The sequence below is a fragment of the Thalassophryne amazonica genome, chromosome 14 (genome assembly GCF_902500255.1).
Source record: "Thalassophryne amazonica chromosome 14, fThaAma1.1, whole genome shotgun sequence".
In the NCBI taxonomy this organism is placed as follows: Eukaryota; Metazoa; Chordata; class Actinopteri; order Batrachoidiformes; family Batrachoididae; genus Thalassophryne; species Thalassophryne amazonica.
In genome coordinates, this window is record NC_047116.1 from 28099565 (window position 1) to 28114283 (window position 14719).

Below are 14719 nucleotides of genomic sequence, written 5' to 3' on the forward strand. Positions count from 1 at the left end.
AAGGCCCCAGGTGGGAAGGGAGCCCACAACCTTCTTGCTGTGAGACAGTGCTAACCACTAAGCCACCGTGCTGCCCAACGGGAGGCTTTATAAAAAAAATTAATGATTCCAAATGTAATCATATTTTCATTCAGTCAAGGTCTACCTGTCATCACTGTTAATTTAATTTAATTTATTTCATTTATATAGCACCAAATCACAACCACGTTGCCTCAAGGCACTTCACACAAGTAAGGTCTAACCGTACCAACCCCCAGAGCAAGCACACAGGCGACAGTGGTAAGGAAAAACTCCCTCTGAGGAAGAAACCTCAAGCAGACCAAACTCAATGTGTTGACCGTCTGCTTGGGGTTTGTTTCACAAAACGAAACAAAACAGTTCAGTGAAATCTGTTTGTCTTTTTGAGATACAAAGAACTTGGAAAATCAATGAGGCAATTACAAAAATATTAATTAAAAATTTTACTGGAATCACGTGATTCAAAATACTACTACATTGTCTTTAACCCGGTGTCTACACAGAAAAAGTGAAAGTTGGGTCAACTTTAAAATTACTCTGCGTGAATCTAAATGTATGTTTTTAGGTTTGTAGCTTTTTCATTATATTCCTCATGTCAGGTTTCAGACAACTTAGAAATACGAGTATACTTTGAGAAACACTAATAAATTTAGGTGTACCAAATGACAGTAATTTTAAAAATGTTATTCCATGTTTCACTTTTTCCCATAATCTCTCTTCACTAAAATTCAGTGAAATCAATTTTTGCTTTGTTGTCTTTGGGTTACATGGACATCAATCAGTAACATAATAATATTTTTGCATACAGATCTAGTTTTAAGTTTAATCATTTCTTTCTTAAACCAAATTCTACCTCTCCGTTTATGCTGTTTGAACATATAGCTAAAAATAAAATCAGTAAGAAAAATATAAAATAATTAATTAAAATCCTCAGTATGTCTGGGTGAGTTTACCTTTTGCCTTTGTTTCCAAAACAGGTTTTCTGGTTTAGGTCCATCCATGGCTGTTCTCCTAATATGACTGAGAAGTTTTGAGCCTAACCCAGAAAAAGTAGGGTGTGGTTCTCCATCTTCTGCATTCTGAGAAACTGACATTGCTCAATGATGTGTGAAGTTTTGGGCCACTCGGTGCAATGTTGAGAAATGCTGGTTTCTCAGAATGCAAAAGATGGAGAATCGCATCCTACTTTTTCTGGGTCAGGCTGAAAACCTCTCAATCACCCCTTATACATCTGCAGTTATGACAGGAACAGTGTTGCCACAGTAACTTTGAAAAGTTACTTTATCAGGTACTTTATAGTTACTTTATATAGTTATGTCATCAGCAGCCAACAAGTTGTCCACAGCTGCTAATAAAGTAACTGTACACTCAAAAAACTGATGCATTGGATGAACTCAATTCAATTATGTGCAGGATTTCCATCTAATAAATATATGTAGCCCAAACTCAAATAAAGCACATCCATGCAAGATAATTTCATTTAATTTGACATAAATGACATAATTGAACTGAGTTCATCCTATGAGTCGTCACTCAAAAAAGTGACTCATTGGATTGGATTCCATTTAATAAATATATGTAGTCCCAACTCAATTAAATTACATTATCTTGCATTGATGTGTTTTATTTGAGTTGGGGCTACATATATTTATTAGATGGAAATCCTCCACATAATTGAATTGAGTTCATCCAAAGAGCCATTTTTTGAGTGTATGAAGTAACTGTATAAAATAATTAATAAAGTAGCTTTTCAATATCACTGTGTCAGCACTGGACAGAAAGGACATTCAGGATAAAACTTTACCCAAATCAACATGTCGATCCATATTAGATCAGCTTGGTTGTTGTGTGTTGGGGGGTTTGGCTGGACATTTTGGTGTTGTTTTCTTTTCTTTGCTCTCCAGGTGGTATGCAAACTGGGTTTTTGTCTGTGGAGAAGGTGCTGGCAGAAGAGTCCTTCACCCTCATCAGCATTATTGGCTGCACTTGTGGAGGATGTTCACGTGCAGGCCTAATGATTTGCAGCACCTGTGGATGATGCTCACGTGCAAACTTAAAGACTTTCAGCTGAAGCAGATAATGAGATGGTGTTCTGCATTTAAGCCATGAGTGATTCGAGCAGAATTGCCGGGAACTCGACCTTGTGACGTTCGTTTGTGAGACGCTGAGGACCGCGCCTGGGTTTGACACATCGTGCCTGTGAAGGAGGACGGGTGAGGGACACATGCTGTCAGCACACATCAGAGGTGATGATTGTCTGAATAAGTGTTAACAGTAATTTGGTATTTTGTTACGCAGTATATTTGAACATTGATGAGAATTGTGCAGCTCGCTTCTCACTGCCGTGGCGTACGGACTGATGATCCTCCACCTGTTGTGAGAAGCTGCTCATTTACATACAGCTTAAATTCAGACCTGAATGTGTTGCTGATAGTGTGTGCCTTTGAAGGATATTTGTTGTAGCTGTTGACTTACCTCACCTTTTCCATCCTTCACAGAGTCAGTTTGTCGTGTCCACCTGGGGGGTGTTCGGCGGTGAGTCTGGGTCCAGAAGCGTCGGGCTTCGATCCATTTGGGCGCTGGAGAGCGCGCCGTCCTTCACCTCGCCAGACAACCGCACATTTATGTTGTAAAGGGAAATAAATTTGTTTTGTTTTTGGAACCGCTTTCTGGTTATTTAGCGCTGGGTTCAGTCAGACGCTGGTCCGCTCCTCAACTCGCGTCTGCACATAACAGTGGTGAAGAAATGCCTTAGTATGAAGTTCCAGATTTAATAAACTCTTCCTTGATCCTAAACCCTTATCACTATGAAATTTAATAGAAATTTGTTTGTATCTTATTGAGATATCTTGTGACAATAAATAAATAAGTGATAATTAAAACATTTCCTTTTTGGTGGCAGTAACATACATACAGAAATCCTCCATGAAAGAAACTCCTGGGAACGGCTGGTAATTTGTTTCCTGTAACCCCCCCCCCCCCCCACACACACACACACAAAATCCTTTGTTCTGGTTCTTTTTTTTTTTTTTAACTACACTCTCTAATGCAGTCCTACCACAACACTGCCCAACGTATCATCCTCTCTCTCCCCATTTTTCCACATCCGTCTCCCTTTCTCTCCTCCCGCCCCCGTCCTGACCCTCCTCTCTCCAACCCCCCCCTTGGCTGGACCCCTCTCTCCGGTGCGGGCCCTGGCTGTCAGGCCCTCTCCTGTGTGCGCGGCTGCTGTGATTTCCTCTGGGCCATCAGGTGGGCTGCTGCTAACTAGCCAAGCCTGAGACAGGGTGACCTCAAGCCTCAACATGATGGGTCTGAATCAACAATGTGTTCGCCTAAACAGGGAGGGAGAGACCAAACAACTTAGCAGGCTGACTGCCAGCGAGCAAACCAACAAGTCTGCATCTTAAAGTTATCTGCCTGAGGATATTTTAGAGTACAAGTAAGCATTTCATTCCCTTCCCCTGACTGTGCCTGTTGGGTTTAATTTAGGGCTTTTTTAATCCATACTCAAGCGCTCGCTGCAGTGTTTGTTGCAGTGGTTCCTCACAGCAGGTGTATTGTAAATCAAGTGGGTGCTGCATGAACTGTCATTACAGTGATCATTAACACTTTTGATGCCATCAGTGCATGGCGGATACTTAATTATCAGATCCCTTTCCTTCTGTTTCAGAGGCCCTGGTGTATTTTTCGTTTTCACAACAAATTCTGATGTCTGCAAAATCCATATAAGCCTGACTGATTAGAACATGCTCAGTTTAACGAATTTCTCCAGTGACACTTTCAGATGGATCTCATTAAAGGTGATCATACTGTAGTACTGTAGAGTTCTAAGGAGGACTTCGTGCACACGCAAGAGGCCATCCAAATTGTTTTTATTTTTTTGACTGGAAGAAAAATACCACCCTTGCTAATCAGATGTAAAAACAATCTCGTAAATTCATCTGTTCACTACAATTGCATTGTGGCTGCACGGCGTGTTGGCGAGCATTTGGCTAATCAAATTTAATGATGGCATTACTGAGTAGCTGAGCCCCTGCTGCAATCGTGCGTCTCTCTCTTGGGTCTTCTCTGCTCTTCAAAATGTTTCAAACTTTTTCTCCTCCACAATTCCCTGGAGCTAGCCTCCCATCATATCTGAAATGCGCTTACAGCAGTGGCCGTCTTTTGCTTGAGAGCTCTTTGCCTTATGCTTCCATCAGAGGAGACTGAGTCTCACAGATGCACTGCTTAACAATGCCATCCCCTGCTCCCATCAGAGGGGGAAGGTTGCGGAGCTGCGCCCCGCAGAATAAGGGGGGCAGGTCCCCTGTGATTGGCGAGAGCTGAACATCGATGCCAGCTTCCATCTGTCATGATAGCCTATCTCTGAACCTTCAATCTGTCAAAAGCTTGCTGCCTAGCTGAAGGCTCCAGGAGATTTGGCGTGCTAAACTGATTTGACAACAGGCATTATCACTGTGAGGGGCCCGGCGAAAAACGCCATCAACGTGTTAATTGTGGCTGGAGATGTAAACTGTCACTTCTCATCTCATTTAACAGCCGCTTTACTGTTTTTCCCCCCCTCACCTCATTTTTCTCGCTTTGGAAAACATATGGAAATGTGGAGGGTGACACTGTAATTTTCAACCAAGAGTATCTGCTTCATGACTTTTACTTGGAGTTGATGTGTTTCAAGAAAGGCCTTAAAACTAATTACCAATTTGTCCTTGGCTCTCTCTGTCAAGCAATTCAGTGAAGTATCTCATGGATGCGTTGCTCCGCTAAAATAAGGTTTATCCTAAGAACCACAATGTCTGGGTTTTTATTTCTCTGCAGCAGTTTGTTGCTGTCTTGGCGTGATTCCTTTTTCCCTTTCTGATCCGTCTCTGCGTTGTCAGGCCTCTCCTTATTATCACTAATTGATTGTTCTTTATCAAAGCACCCTATTATTTGTGAGTTGTAGCGATCAGGCCTATTATTTGTGGGCTTTCCCTTGACAGGTCGCTAATGGTGATGGTTGGTTTAACCCCCAGGCCTTGCTAATAGGATTTAGCAGCAGGTGACTGGTAACACAGGCACACACAAACCCCTCCAACCCTTTCACCCCCAGGAATATCAGATCCTCCCACCACTGCTCAGAGGCTGTAAGCTGATGAAAATGCACACATTGTGCCATCAGCCTCATCATTCCCCCTGAGCTGAATCTATCTGTGGTAAAGTGGAACTGTTAGCTCAACCCCTTTTACTTTGACTCTGGGCAATTAGGATCCATAAACCAAATGCAAATAAAGCCACATTTTATGCTGCTTTTGCACATTAGCAAGTAAAAGCCGTAAGTTCCATTGACTTTAATGGAAAAGTATCAAAGCCTCTGGTGGCATAACGGCAGCTGGTAGCAGGTTGATGGCCAACGTTCATTTTGCTAAACTTATTTCATCAACAGTAAGTGGTGGAAATTGAGGTCTTCTTCTTCTGTAATTAAATGCAGTCTATTTAAGCTAAAAATGGATGAAGAATGCCTGGTACATTCAGCTTATTTAAATTTATCTCTTCAGCACCAAATCACAACATAATGTGCAAGGTTTAAACCTTACTATGGTCACCATGAACAATTATTTTTCTATTGATAAATCTGTTGACTGTTTTGCAGATTAGTCAATTAATCTAAATGATTAGTTTTCCTCCAAAATAATTGTGCATGGCACATAGTTGGGAACTAGGTCTTTGTTATTCATGTTCTTGGCCATAACTTGAATGACATCTGTCATCCTCCTTAAACCAGAGTGTGCTACAGCGTTCTGCTACAGAGAAAGATTACTCAAGTGAGAGGTTTCCAGATGAGTTAATGGCTCTGCCCCAACCTGTCAGAATGTGCCAGTGGACAACAGCAACCAAAGCTCTATGAAGTAGACGAAAAGCAGTAAAGCAGTAAGGTGAAGTTTTGTAGTTTTTTCCATGAGCGTTTGCTTTTATTTTGTTAAATAGTTTTTTCAACTCGGTTTTGTTGTGTATTCAAGCAGGTCATATGGACACTGTGACGCTGTCCCGGACTTTAGACCAGGTTTTTACTGGTCTTTGGTGCAGATGCGTTCTGTGGCCAGCATTGCACTATAAAAGCCCCATAGAAAACCCAAATTTTTAGACAATTTATTTCAATTTATTTCATTTTATATAGCACCAAATCACAACAAAGCTGCCTCAAAACACTTCAGACAAGTAAGGTCTAACCTTACCAACCCCTAGAGCAAGCACACAGTCAACAGTGGTAAGGAAAAACTCCCTCTGGTGATATAGAGGAAGAAACCTCAAGCAGACCAGACTCAAAGGGGTGACCCACTGCTTGGGCCATGCTACCGACACAATTGACAACACAAATATACAGGAAATAGACCAACACACACATGGGCACATAGATGGACATTATTCTCAGTATTTAAACAATGTGGGGACTGGATTTGAAACCCACAACTGTCACGGGCGAACACTACAAAGGACTCTGACTTGTACTATGGTGCTTTGTACTGGGTGGAAGACAGGACCCCTCAGTGGTTTGCTCAAAGACACTTTGAGACTCGCCCACAAATGCGGTTTCAACTCACTGAACCACTGACTAAGTTATAGTCACCCCATATATACATATGCAGTATGTATCATTTCAGTTGGATTATAATTTCTGTAGAACATATGTTGAAGATGATAGAAAAGACTCCTTGAGTATATAAAATAATTATCAGGAGTGACCATGCTTTCAGCAGCTGAAGTCCATCAGTGGTGGTGGGTTTGTGTTTCTCTTGGGTTGTCCATATGGCCAATAGAACTGTCAGACCTAGTTTATCCAGGTGAGCCATCAGTGTCATTATAGCGCTCCTGTCCATCAAGATCAGAGCTGCTAACTGAGGCAGGGCCATTCTCTCGGCTTTTATCACTTTATTTGGTGTCCATCCACCCACTGTCTGCAGACAGCAGCAGACGCCATCAGTTTTCCAACCGACACTGATGGGAAGGAGAAGCACGCGGAGCCCGGGTGGCGACAATGTTGGTTGAAGGGAAAGTAACGTGAAGAGAATGAGAGCAGAGCAGCAGGGAGGGGATGGGTTTGTTATCCTGGTAATTAAGGACAGAGTGGTTTCCATGCCGGGTCTGCGGACAGGATGTGGCAAATTACCAGAGTCTTTGTGAGGAAAAGCTGCTCCCTTTCTGCTCTGTCCATTCTCTGGGGACCTCATCATCTTCTCTAACAGTCAGGATGGGATTTTGTACCCTCTATTCCCTCACTTTCTTCTGCTGTCTTTCTGTCCCCGTGTTCATTTCCTTTCTCTTCCTTCTGTCATCTTCTCGCCTCAAAGTCTAAAGCAACATTTCAGCTTTAGAACTGAATGTGAGCTGTTTTCTTCTTTGAAATTTGGTAAAAACTCAACAGCTATTTGTGTTATTTTTCCCCAAAGAGACACCATGAAACTTACATTCACTAAATCAGTTAGAAGCCAGGCAAAGTGCATTTTGTTCTGATGAGATGTCACAGCGATGGAGGAGACCATGATAGACATGATTTGCCACTATGTGTGTCAAAGATCATGTCTACATCCAAATACTCATATTAGCTTATTACTTAACAGGCAAAAAGCAATACCTTACAATCCATAGGGTTGTGAGGCACTCAAATCCAAGCTGCCTCATGATGCAGCTGGAACCTGGGAATTGAAGAACTTTCTGGGAAAATTAGAAGATGATAACAGACATAAAATAGAAATTTTAGCAGCATATGTTGTAAGATAAGATGCATCGTACATCCAAATTCTGTCCCAACTAGTTGCTTGCTTACTTCTCGTTGTCCTACAGTAACAGCTGAGTAGTATATTCTTGTCTGATGTTAGTACATACAGGTACTAACATCAGATTAATTCACTGATTAACAGTACTAACACTCCATTAACCCGAGTGCTAGGGTCCACAAAATCGGACCACAAGTTAATTAAGTTGTCCAATGGAAATTAAAATCAGCTTACCTTGCCATATTATAATAGTTTCGACTGTTGGAAGCATGATTCCTTCCTGGATGGGGATGATTTCTTCATCTGGAATGGGTCGGGATCTTTTTCGTCCTCCTCTGGCTGCTGCAGGTCAGCGATGAGGTCTTCATCAGTGCGGATGATTCTGGACGATTCAAAGTTTTGACGAGCACGTGTAAAACTTCTGGCCCAATCTGAACTGGTAGTGAGGATCTAAAGAGTCACATCCAAAAACTTCAAATCATTAGGAATCTTCCGCACAGAATCATTCGCCCTCATCGCTGACTCATCGTCCAGAATTGTCCGCACTGACGATCCCTCGCAAAAATGCTCAAATCAAAATGGACTTTTATGGGTAGTCTAAATTTTCTCGGCCCACAACTTAACTGCCAGAAAAGCCAAATCGCGACTTACGCATGCGCGGCTCACTGGCACTGAGTGTTTGGATGTAGGTGTTGGATGTAGGGAATGTCTTTTTTTGTTTTTGGTTTAATGGATGTTTTGCTCCTTATGCTGTGGACCTCAGGTGGGGTTCCAAGAAACACTGGCCCTCACAGTGACACACGTTAGCAGCAGCGGCACCAAGCAGCCGCATGGCAAGACAGCAAGGGAACACTCTGGGGTTTAAAAGTACCCAAAGCATCCTGGGTAATTAGCCATTACGGCGCTGTCACAGAGGGTTCTGCAGTCAATACAGAGATAATTTGGGCAATGGTGAATGACAGTGCTGTCCAGGCTTTTGGGATGATCAAGGACAGATCCAGCTGCACCACGCATCTGTCAGGCCCATGAATCACTCCTCCAGCCAGCAGCTGGGTGAGTGGAGCAGAGAGAATCACAGGAGATGCGTGTGCCGACACACAAATAAACACGTTCCCCCTCTCTCCCCTCGCCACGCCGGGAAATGGCTATTAAACGTCTGCCGTTACAGAGCACGGTGTGGAAAAGGCTTGTTACCTTCAGTGGCAAATGAATGACATTGGGAATAAGGTGAGGAATAAAAGTCAGACCAAGAGAGTGTTTCTCACACTTTATATCAGCTGCATACCTAAAACCTCAGGGGTGTCGTCAGCATGCAGACATGGATTGGTACAGGTTTAAATAATACTAGAAATAAAAAAATTTGCAGAACAACATTAATTTCTCCATATCTCTTGCTTAGCCATTTTTAAAATGTAACCGACATTTTTTTCTAATTTAAAAGCATAAAAATTTATATTTATTGGGATTATGGGGAAACAACCTGGGATGAAAGTAAAAAGCAGGACACTGTCTCAAAAGGATTGTATATGCATAACTCTGCTCTTCTTTTAAATTTAAAATTTAGATAGTAATGAAACCCCAAGATTCATTCTAATTATGGCATGGCAGACATGTTTTTATCAGATATTTCTGCGAGTGCATGCACATCATTATATGCTTCCTCACAACAGTGCTGGCAAAATTAGATTTTTATTTAATGAATAAATCAACAACTGCTGCGAAGCTGGACTGCATTGACAAAAAAAAAAAAGAAAAAAAAATCCCTACTGCTTGAACTACTCTAGATTTAAGTCAGCACAAAGTGCAAGTAGCTTGCTGAAGTCAGAGAAACTAAATTATCTTACTGGTGAGAGATTGCTAACCAAAGCTAGCTAGAGTTACACAATGCTAGCAAAAGCTGGTGACAGCTAAAGCCATCCAGTGGCTTCGCATTTCTACATATTGTAACATCTTGAGTTAGCGATTACATCCAAGATCTATGAGGGACATTTTATGATTTGCTCTGAGAATTTTTTTTTAATCTTTGTATTTCTTTGTGTGGGAATCTGTAGTATGGTCTCTTGATCCCAAGGGCCTTGTCCTTCCCAGAGGAGTTGCTGCACAATGGAGCATCACAAAAACTACCTGTATGACCAGTTATTTTGGGTGAATCACTCAAAAAAACAGGCAACTTCCCTGCCCGCCATTGCTCTTGTCTTTACCGGAAACTGTTGTGTGCCAATTTTCATACCAAAAATCATCATGCTTTGTGGGAAATTACAGTGAATTTATGGAGATGCAAAGTCACTGGATAGGGTGAAAGCTTATCTAACATCATAGAAAGAAGGTTCTCCAATTGGTTCAGATGCTGCTGCCAGACTTTTGACAGGAAGCAGAAAGTGTGACCACATTGCACCCATTTTGGCATCTCTTCATTGGCTTCCTGTCCTTGTGAGATCAAATTTTAAGGTTCTGTTACTACCCTATAAAATTATTAATGGACTAGCACTTCTGTTTAAACCCTACGTACCGGCCCGGGCTTTGCGTTGTCAGGGTGCAGGACTACTTTGTATCCCTAGGGTGCATTAAAAAGGCTGCGGCCACAGAGCTTTCTCTTATCATGCACCTGCTTTGTGGACTGATCTCCCTGCATCATTAAAACAGTCAGATTCTGTGGAGACTTTCAAGTCCAGACTTAAGACACACGTATTTTCCCTTTTGTATGGCTAGCATACTGGCATAGCATGGAACAATGCTTCCTGCCCTTTTAAATTCATTTTATTAGTAAACAGAGCGGGCCGCAGCCTCAACTTTATCTAAAGTATGGATCTTTTAGTGAAGCTTAGGGCTAGTGGCCGGCGATCACATTATTTCTTCTGTTTTTCTTGTTGCTTAATTGCTAACAAATTATTCTATATTTGTTGTCCTGATTCTGTTTTTCTCTCTGAGGTGCAGCTCCATCTAGAGATGGGAGTGGGTGTCTTCTTCTGCAGGCCTCCCGTCCTGAGCACCAGCTTGGACTCCCAAAATTTCCTGTATATTCGTATTGTCAATTGTGTCGGTAGCATGGTCCAAGTAGAGGGTCACCCCTTTGTGTCTGGTCTGCTTGAGGTTTCTTCCTCAAATCATCAGAGGGAGTTTTTCCTTACCACTGTCGCCTGTATGCTTGCTCTAGGGGTTGGTAAGGTTAGATCTTACTTGTGTGAAGAGCCTTGAGGCAACTTTGTTGTGATTTGGCGCTATATAAATGAAATAAATTGAAAGCTAACAAAAACTTCCTAAGTCAGTGTAACCTAAAGATACTGGCAAGTCTGTGAAATATAATGTTATCTAGCTAAAGTCAGAGAAAAATACAGTTAATGAGCTAAAGTCAGAGAAATCTAACCACAGCTAGTCAGTAAGTAAGTCCCTTTGGCTGCTCCCTTGTTTGCACTCGGGGTCGCCACAGCAAATTCATGGTGGATCTGCATGTTGAATTGGCACAGGTTTTGTGCCCTTCATGATGCAACTCCACATTACACAGAGAAATGTGGCAGGGGTGGGATTTGAACCCGGAGCCTTCTGAACTGAAACCAAGTGCATTAACTACTTGGCCACCACCCCTGCTAACCACAGCTAGTCCTAAAATTACTAGCTAAAAGCAGTGAAAGCTAAAGTTACTTGTTACAGTTACTACTACTAAAGTCAATGCAAGTTAGATAAAATCACCGAAAGTTAAAGTCAGGTGAAGTGATCTTGTTAAGTCCGAGTCAGAAAAATATGTGGCTAAAGTCAGTGAAAGGTAGAAAAAGTTTGCGCAAGTCTATGAAAGCTAACGTTACTTGATAAAGTCAATGAAAGCTAGCTGTAGTCAGAACGGTAAAGTTATTTAGTTAATTCAGATAAACGTAAAGTCAGCTAAAGTCAGAGAAAGCTAACCAAAGCTATTTAAAGTCAGGGCAGCTAAAGTTATTACATAAAGTCAACGGAAGCGAAAGCTATCAAGCTAAACTCAGAAAGGTAACATTATCTGGGAGCTTCCCACTATTCCTAGGGTCCACTAGTCCTAGGATCCACTAGTCCTAGTATTAAGGAGGGCATGTTGAACTTTTTTTTACATATATGGTAGGCTATATGTTGCACTAAAGTAAGTTAAGTAATATTACAAAATTGTGACAATTAAGAAAAACATTTAATTATGGTGAATTACCATTATTTGTTGATTTTCAGTTCAACAGATTGATAGACAATAGTACAATTAGGTGATTAATGGTGTATGTCAACAGGATCATATGTTTTATTTTTGTAAATTGAACAAAACGATCTGGTTTGTTAGCAATTTGAAAGTATTACATTTATTTGTGAACTTTAAAATAAGTTTGGGGTGGTAATATACACCATCAAATAATATAAAGAGGTTAGGACTAGTGGTCCACTGGTCCTAACCTCTTTATAGGAATAGTGGACCCTAGGACCAGTGGACCCTCCCCCATTATCTCGCTAAATTCAGTGAAAGCTAAAGTTACTAGCTAAAGCCAGAGAAAAGTAAAGTTATCTAGGTAAAGTCGGAGGCCGCTATCCAAAGGTAGGTAAAGTCAATGAAAGCTAAACTCAAGTAAATCTGTTGTTTTGTCACTTCATGATGTTACTGGAGCTCAGATTGAAGGTATATCAGCCACTTAAAAAAAAAAGTGCCAGTGCTTTTTCTTTGACAATGAACATTGCAGTGGAGAGGATGTTGTAAATGAGAAGTCCAAAGTCCGATACACAAATAATGAAATACATATTTTAAGCGTTAACTTACCTAGCACTATATTATGTTACCAATCACGCGGGAATCCAAATACACCATAAACCATAAATTACTCCTGCTCTTGTCTTCTGACTAGCATGCTTTTTTAACTTCAGAAACTTGTCCCACTCCCCAGATGTCATGAACATTTACAGGAATGGTCCACGAATTGTCCTTCTGAACTGCGGTAAAGACCCAGTGGGTTCGCAGTGACAGTATGCATCTAATGCAAGCAAACATTAATGTTGGATGCAAGGCAATATAAAGGTTTGCTTACTAGCTATCAGTAGGATCCAACATCAGCATCCTAGTCAGAAGACAAGAGCAGGAGTAATTTATGTTTTTTATTTGGATTCCCACGTGATTGGTAACATAATATAGTGCTAGGTAATTTAACTCTTAAAATATGTATTTCATTATTTGTGTATTTGACTTTGGACTTCTCATTTACAACATCCTGTCCACTGCAATGTTCATCGTCAAAGAAAAAGCACTGGCACTTTTTGTTCCCCCACTTTTTGCCGGTACATACAGTAGTGTTCAGAATAATGGTAGTGCTATGTGACTAAAAAGATTAATCCAGGTTTTGAGTATATTTCTTATTGTTACATGGGAAACAAGGTACCAGTAGATTCAGTAGATTCTCACAAATCCAACAAGACCCAGCATTCATGATATGCGCACTCTTAAGGCTGTGAAATTGGGCTATTAGTAAAAAAAAGTAGAAAAGGGGGTGTTCACAATAATAGTAGTGTGGCATTCAGTCAGTGAGTTTGACAGTTTTGTGGAACAAACAGGTATGAATCAGGTGTCCCCTATGTAAGGATGAAGCCAGCACCTGTCGAACATGCTTTTCTCTTTGAAAGCCTGAGGAAAATGGGACGTTCAAGATATTGTTCAGAAGAACAGCGTAGTTTGATTAAAAAGTTGATTGTAGAGGGGAAAACCTATACGCAGGTGCAAAAAATTATAGGCTATTCATCTACAATGATCTCCAATGCTTTAAAATGGACAAAAAAAAAAAAAAAACAGAGACGCGTGGAAAAAAACGGAAAACCACCATCAAAATGGATAGGAGAATAACCAGAATGGCAAAGCCTCACCCACTGATCAGCTCCAGGATGATCAAAGACAGTCTGGAGTTACCTGTAAGTGCTGTGACAGTTAGAAGACGCCTGTGTGAAGCTAATTTATTTGCAAGAATCCTCCGCAAAGTCCCTCTGTTAAATTCTTCTTCTTACTTATAAGGTTTTGAATAATCAGGTCCCATCTTATCTTAGGGACCTCGTAGTACCATATCACCCCAATAGAGCGCTTCGCTCTCAGACTGCAGGCTTACTTGTAGTTCCTAGGGTTTGTAAGAGTAGAATGGGAGGCAGAGCCTTCAGCTTTCAGGCTCCTCTCCTGTGGAACCAGCTCCCAATTCAGATCAGGGAGACAGACACCCTCTCTACTTTTAAGATTAGGCTTAAAACTTTCCTTTTTGCTAAAGCTTATAGTTAGGGCTGGATCAGGTGACCCTGAACCATCCCTTAGTTATGCTGCTATAGACGTAGACTGCTGGGGGGTTCCAATGATGCACTGTTTCTTTCTGTTTTTGCTCTGTATGCACCACTCTGCATTTAATCATTAGTGATCGATCTCTGCTCCCCTCCACAGCATGTCTTTTTCCTGGTTCTCTCCCTCAGCCCCAACCAGTCCCAGCAGAAGACTGCCCCTCCCTGAGCCTGGTTCTGCTGGAGGTTTCTTCCTGTTAAAAGGGAGTTTTTCCTTCCCACTGTAGCCAAGTGCTTGCTCACAGTGGGTCGTTTTGACCGTTGGGGTTTTACATAATTATTGTATGGCCTTGCATTACAATATAAAGCGCCTTGGGGCAACTGTTTGTTGTGATTTGGCGCTATATAAAAAAATTGATTGATTGATTGATTGAAATAAAAGACGTGCAGAAGAGGTTACAATTTGCCAAAGAACACATCAACCGGCCTAAAGACAAATGGAGGAATATTTTGTGGACTGATGAGAGTAAAATTGTTCTTTTTGGGTCCAAGGGCCGCAGACAGTTTGTGAGACGACCCCCAAACTCTGAATTCAAGCCACAGTTCACAGTGAAGACAGTGAAGCATGGTGGTGCAAGCATCATGATATGGGCATGTTTCTCCTACTGTGGTGTTGGGCCTATATATCGCATGCCAAGTAT

General features: G+C 41.4%; 1 long non-coding RNA gene across 1 annotated transcript; it reads left to right on the forward strand.

Annotated features, from left to right (window-relative positions):
* The first annotated feature begins 215 nt into the window (after window positions 1-215).
* LOC117524999 lies at window positions 216-6364 on the forward strand. The gene is made up of 2 exons (XR_004564932.1): window positions 216-332; window positions 6327-6364. It is a non-coding gene; the product is annotated as an uncharacterized LOC117524999 (long non-coding RNA).
* The last annotated feature ends 8355 nt before the right edge of the window (window positions 6365-14719 follow it).